This window comes from Palaemon carinicauda, chromosome 9, assembly GCF_036898095.1.
Source record: "Palaemon carinicauda isolate YSFRI2023 chromosome 9, ASM3689809v2, whole genome shotgun sequence".
Lineage (NCBI taxonomy): Eukaryota > Metazoa > Arthropoda > Malacostraca > Decapoda > Palaemonidae > Palaemon > Palaemon carinicauda.
Genome location: NC_090733.1, coordinates 36,588,747 through 36,595,623, shown reverse-complemented (window position 1 = coordinate 36,595,623; position 6,877 = coordinate 36,588,747). Strand labels below are relative to the sequence as shown.

Genomic DNA, 6,877 nt, shown 5'->3' with positions numbered 1-6,877 from the left:
AATATGATCTAGACCTTAGACAAAGACAAAATGATAAAAAAAAATATACAATCGCTTACGTTACAAAAAACTAATTTATGAAAATATTTAATTTCGGCAATTAATAAAAAAAAGTTAAAATTTTAACACTGAAGAAATTAAGTCAAATTTACACATACAAATACTTAACTGTTAATCTTATATCCTTAATTTTATACAAGGTTAACGAAAAAAAAAAAAATACTGCAATTTATTTATTGATAATCATGCTGATATCAATGGATTTTTTTTTACTTTGAGGCACTCTACAAATTGTATATGATTCATATAAAAAGGAAGCCGTTAATAGCAACCAAAAGCTTGTAAATAGTATGAGATGGAGAAGTGTATATTTTATGTGATTTTGTCCTTCCTGAGCAAATCTAAAAATATCTATGTCGTACATATTATATATATATATATATATATATATATATATATATATATATATATATATATATATATATATATATTAGTTATTGAGTATTTTATATAGTTATATAGTTGTGTGTAATAAGTCTTTTTTAAGGTTTTATGTTCCTTGATTGGTTGATTTTAGAGCTAGTTGATCACTTCATGAAAGTGTATCTTCCTAACTATGTACTTAGGATGATTTCATTAATTTTATTAACTTTACATATGATAAATGCAGATAGGCTGAAGATGACATGAGTTATGTCGAAAGCTCCCGAATAAAGAAGATGATAGCAGCATTGACTATTTTATTCCTACTTATATTGTGATTCTAAAGAGGAACCCGTCTATCAACTATATATATATATATATATATATATATATATATATATATATATATATATATATATATATATATATATATATATATATATATATATATATATATATATATATATATATATACATACATATTTTTATGTATATATATATATATATATTTATATATATATATATATATATATATATATATATATATATATATATATATATATATATATATATATATATATATATATATATATTGTATAGGAACTTCTCTTCTTTTCAGCCTTTGCTTTGTTTGTAAAAAAAAAAACATAAATGTTTAAAGTGAAAAACTTGGCGAAATATTTGTTTCCCAGTCGAAAGATGGAAAGTTGATTAAAAGATAAACACTCGCTCTCTCTCTCTCTCTCTCTCTCTCTCTCTCTCTCTAGCGGTGTCAAGGTTGCCAGCTTGGCAATTTAAGTACGGTAGTATTGTTGCTTGGCGAGTCTACTCTCTCAGCTAACTCTGCCCACCTCCTCTCGTAACATTAAAAAAAGAAAGATAATATTTAATCGAGAACCTTACCTTCTTGCAACTTCCAATCACGTGGAAACAGGATGCAATCCCTTGAGTGTGTGTCTTGTAGCATACCTTTTAACAAGATTGCATAAGACTTCATAACATAAGTATGTGAAATGAAAATCCAATTCTTTAAAAGAACGTAAATTTACATATATGAGACTAAGTGAAAATACAATTAAAGTAATGTTGACAGTCTTATGAAATTTACATATAATTATCTAATATTATGTCAGTGAGACAAATCTCACGAGTTGGCTATACATATCTTAAATACACAAATAGAATACGTGAAAAAATATATTCATGTGAAGACCAGCTTCGTATATTAGGTCCCCTCAAAAAGAATATTTATCCCAGGGCTAAATCCACTGACTTAGCACAAGATAAATACCCTGTAACCACCTTATCTTTACCTGATACATGCTTCACATTATCATAATATATTGCAAATATAACGTCCATCTAGTTAACCTTTGATTAGTATTCATCATTTCATTAACAAGAGTTAAAGGATAATGATCTGAATAAACAATAATTTCTTCATTCACTGATTGACTTTCATATACTTCAAACTTACTTATTGCTGTGATTAGTGCTAGCAGTTCCTTTATAACTCTCGAGTAGGCTTGTTGATGATTCTTCAGCTTCATCGACATTAAACAGACAGGGTGATCTTGCCTTCCTGCAGTAGGACAGCCCCAATCCCATTGTCCGACGCATCCACTTGGATAAGGAATTACTTGTTTAAAATCTTTATCCTGTCGAAGGATTCCTGGTACTCACTGATCCTTACAAACTTTTTCTTGCGGTTAGTCAAACCTGAGAAGGGAGATACTACAGCCAAGAAATTCGGGCAACACTGGCTGTAGAATCCTGCCATCCCTAAAAATCATTGTAATTGCTTCCTCGTTATGCGGGGTGAAGTTTTCCTTATTCTTTCGATGTTAGCGACTACCGCGGAGATTTGCCTTCTTCAATCTTCAAATACTAATTACCAAACTTTTTTCTTTTCAAATTTCCTGCTCCTTGCAGCTTTTGAAACACCTCTAGGATTTGGAGATGTTTTTCCCAGGTCGATGAATATATAACAATATCGTTGAGATATAATCCTACTTCTTTAATTGATCCTAGAAGGTTATCCATCATTCATTCAAAAGTGGTAGGTGCATTCATTACACCAAATGGCATGTCTGTGTATTGATACAACTCAAATTTTGCATTGCTGTCCAAAGGAATTTGATATTAGCTTTTTAACAAATCAATCTTACAGATGATCCTCGCTTGTCCAATGTTGTCGAGTAGTTGGATAATTGTTGGCCATACTGATCGAATTCTACTTTCGATAGTCCGTACACATCCTGAAAGATTGGTCATCGTTTTTTTTTTTTTTTTTTTTTTTTTTTTTACGAGCAAGGATGGAGAACTGTAAGGGCTAGAGCTTCATTCAGATAATCCGTTTTGTAAAAGATAGTTCCTTTCTTTTATCATGACTACTTGGTGATATTGAAACAGTCTACAGGCAGGTTGTTTGAATGGTCTTTCCCTGTTCTTGAGGTGTATCTCATGCCTCTTCAAGTTGGTTAATTTTGGGACGTCTGAAACAATTTTAGGGAAACTTTTAATCAATTGATTTAATTCCTCTTGGTGATCCTTGCTCAGATGATATAATTTCTCTTCTAAGTTCCTAATGATGGACGAATTACTCACTTGGCTTATTGTCCCTACCTCATATCTGTCTTTTTCTTCCGTGGATGGAATGGTTTGTGCCATACACACCTGTGAAAGTTCAGTCTTGTTTTCGTTTAAATATGGTTTCAATAAGTTAATGTGTACCATCCTTTGGCTTTTCCTTCTTCCTGCAGTTTCGATAACATAGGTCATGTCAGTGATCTTCTCTTAAATCTGGAATGCTCCTTGGAACTTGTTGCTGAGATGGAATCTCCTTATCGTTAAGAAAACCGAAACTTATTGTCCTACCGCAAAGTGTTTGTCCTTACTTTTCATTTCAAACTTTTCTTAATTTTTCCTTGTCTCGTTTTTAGGTTTTCGAGAGAAAACTTTCTTATCTCACCAATCCTTTTCTCCAAATTCATGACAAATTTTCCATCCATTTCCTCTTGATCTTTCATTTTTCAGCCAGCATTTTAATCGGTCCTCTTACTTCTCATCCAAACACATTTCATTTGGGCTACATCCAATGCTTTCTTGATAAGCATTGCGTACCTCATGTAACATCAACAGTAGTCTGATGCCCCATTCATTTCCTTTTTCACTGTAGTACTGTGTTAACATATTCTTTAGGGTTTGGTGAAATCTCTCTAACCCTGGACAGGTAGCGTGGCCAAACCCGCCCGTAACAGGTAGAGTGGTGTCATATGTGTTACACTCCCTTTCGGGGGGGTTAACGGGAGGATACCAATTTACATTTTTTTTTTTTATAGTTTATTAGTTTAAAGAGTCTACTTTCTACTGGTGTAGGAGAAAAAAACTTTGAATATAAAATAACACTGTACTTACATAAATACGAAAATAAGTATAAAAATACAATTTTTCCTAAATAACTTGCACTGAACACTTTAAAATAAACAGTGAACAAAAAACCACTTGGGTGCTGCAACTAGAGTCCTGTGTGCACAACTTGACGTAAAAAAATCGCTGATATCAGCAAAACTGTCAGATCTGTAAAGAAAAGAAAAAGCGATTAATTTTTGTATACGCAAAATCACTACAAAATATTTGTGTGAAAGGAATGCTATATTCATAGTGGTAATACTTATTATATTTTAATGAATTTTTCCAAAAGTCATCTACAATGATCCCAGATGATGGCAAAACCTTAGGAATTATATATAGTTAATATAAACTGGGCAAAAGCTTAGTTCAAATGTAACACGTACCGTGCGCCATTGACGTAAAAGAAAGGCATATCTAGAAAGAGTACTAATAATTGATGTATAGGCAATAAAATGGTAAATAAATAATCTATGGTGACCCTAGATGACAGCAAAAAGGTTAAAAATATTTTTTAGTAAGTATAAACGGGTAAGAAAAATAATTCGTGAAACTTACTACTTGAGTTGGCACTGGTCGCAGGTGTAGTTGACATGGGAGTTACAAACAGGCTTATGGCACTTGCCACACAAAAGCTTGGTCCTGACATTAGAAGAAGAAGGGCAGAGAGGGCATCTGTTGCGCTTCTCACTTCATTTTGGAGTGTCTGGACTCTCGTCTTCGGGCTCTTGTACCGCAAAAACAGAGCAAATGAGGTAAGTCAAGTCCCTTGGGAGGTACCTCTTGTTTGCGAGTCTTGAAAGAGCTGCATCACGGGCGAGTTCCATGGCCAATTCCGCAGAAAATTGCCTCCTGTTATACAAGGTGTTGTCAGGCAAATTTTGGTGGATAAAAAAGGAATTATTCAAAACAAGACTGATAATTCCATAGAAGACACATACGGGCCACCTCCGGGTCTTCCTGCTGCAGGTCAGGACAGAACATATCTGATCGAACGTGTCAACTCCTCCCTTTGTGGCATTATAAAACATGTGCATGTGACTTTTATGATCCTCAATAACTGTGGGATTGTGATGAACTGTGGAAAGAATCTGGATCCTTTTCGTCGGCTTGACACGTTGGCACAAAACGGTGACCTTGTCCTTGTAATTATACGTGGCAACAGATTCGCCTAATTCCATGGGCGTTGACAGCAACACAGTAGGCAGGTACGGTTTTGGACGAATAGTACCAACTAAATGCATCCCACGTTCACGGAGAGCCTTGGCTAGTGGCAGGGAAGTAAACCAGTTGTCCGTCGTAACAATACGCCCAGCCTTCCTGAAGGGTAAGGTTAGCTCCAACGTGAAGTATTCTCCCAAGGGCGTACTTGTATTGGTAGTTCCCTTGCCCAGGTAGGGAATGGCATTGCACATGTAGAACGTGTCTGCATCACATGCCATAACTAACTTGATGCCATACCTAAGAGAAAAGAAAACAAAATAAAAGAAACAATAAATATAAAGAAAACAAAATAAAAGAAACAATAAATATAAAGAAAACAAAATAAAAGAAACAATAAATATAAAGAAAACAAAATAAAAGAAACAATAAATATAAAGAAAACAAAAAAAAGAAACAATAAATATAAAGAAAACAAAATAAAAGAAACAATTAATATAAAGAAAACAAAATAAAAGAAACAATAAATATAAAGAAAACAAAATAAAAGAAACAATAAATATAAAGAAAACAAAACTAGATCTATAAAAAAAATTTAAAAAATTGCATATATATCCCAAAAATTTAAAATATTGCATATATATATATATATATATATATATATATATATATATATATATATATATATATATATATATATATATATATATATATATATATATATATATATATATAATATATATATATATATATATATATATATATATATATATATAATATATATATATATTTATATATATATATATATATATATATATATATATATATATATATATATATATATATATATATATATATATATATATATATATATATATATATATATATATATATATATAAAACTTTTTACTTACTTTGCTGGTTTATTCGGGATGTACAACCTGAAACGGTACCGTCCCCTGAAGCCGAGGAGCTGCTCATCCACAGTGAGATGCCCACTGGGTTCATAGTTGGCAATGCAATTGGCAATGACCTGGTCCCACAAATTCCTTATGGGAGCAAATTTGTCATGTGTCACACGCTCCTCCCTCGTGGCAATGCTGTCAAATCGTAGGGCTCTCTGAATAAAGGCGAAGCGGCGCTCACTCATGATGCTCCTGTAGAAGGGACATCCTAGAGACTAAGAGAAGATCTCTTCCGCTGTCAGATGATTGTCCTTCCGTGCCCCTGTCATGATGAGGATCCCAAGGAAGGCACGTAACTCCATGAAGGTCACATCCTTGAAGGTGGGGTCGTTTTGCCGCTTGTATATGTTCCGTAGGGTTAGGATTTTGTCATTGGTGTGGATGACCACTTCTGCAACCATTATATTTGTCAAAAATTTGTCGAACACTTCAGCAGGAGTCCTACACCCGAAGACAGCCATGGTAGGACCGGCACTGTCAAACTAGTCAATCTTCAAGATTGGTGGCATTGTTGGGTTTGGCTCTGAGTGCCACTTCGTGTTGTCCCTAGCCATGTAAGAGTTATCCGGCAATAACACACTTTCTGCAGGGCAAAGAGGTCCTCTCCTCCTTTTCCTACTCCTCATCTCCACGGGAATAAGATGAGGCACAGGAACCGCAGGATACGCTGAAGAAGGCCCAGGAGACGCTGAAGAAGGCCCAGGATACGCTGAAGAAGGCCCAGGATACGCTGAAAAAGGCCCAGGATACGCTGAAGAAGGCCCAGGAGACGCTGAAGAAGGCACAGGAGATTCTGCAGGAGTCACAGGAACAACAGAAACAAGACAAACTGCGTGCGAGACAGCAAAATCATGTCTCTCTTCATGCGCTGTTTCCGCTACTTCAGCAGCCAAAAGTTGATCCTCGTTTTCCTCACG

At 34.1% G+C, this 6,877-nt stretch overlaps 1 pseudogene; it reads right to left on the bottom strand.

Annotated features, from left to right (window-relative positions):
• Positions 1-4,409: 4,409 nt before the first annotated feature.
• Positions 4,410-6,469, bottom strand: LOC137646770 (piggyBac transposable element-derived protein 4-like; annotated as a pseudogene).
• Positions 6,470-6,877: the final 408 nt, after the last annotated feature.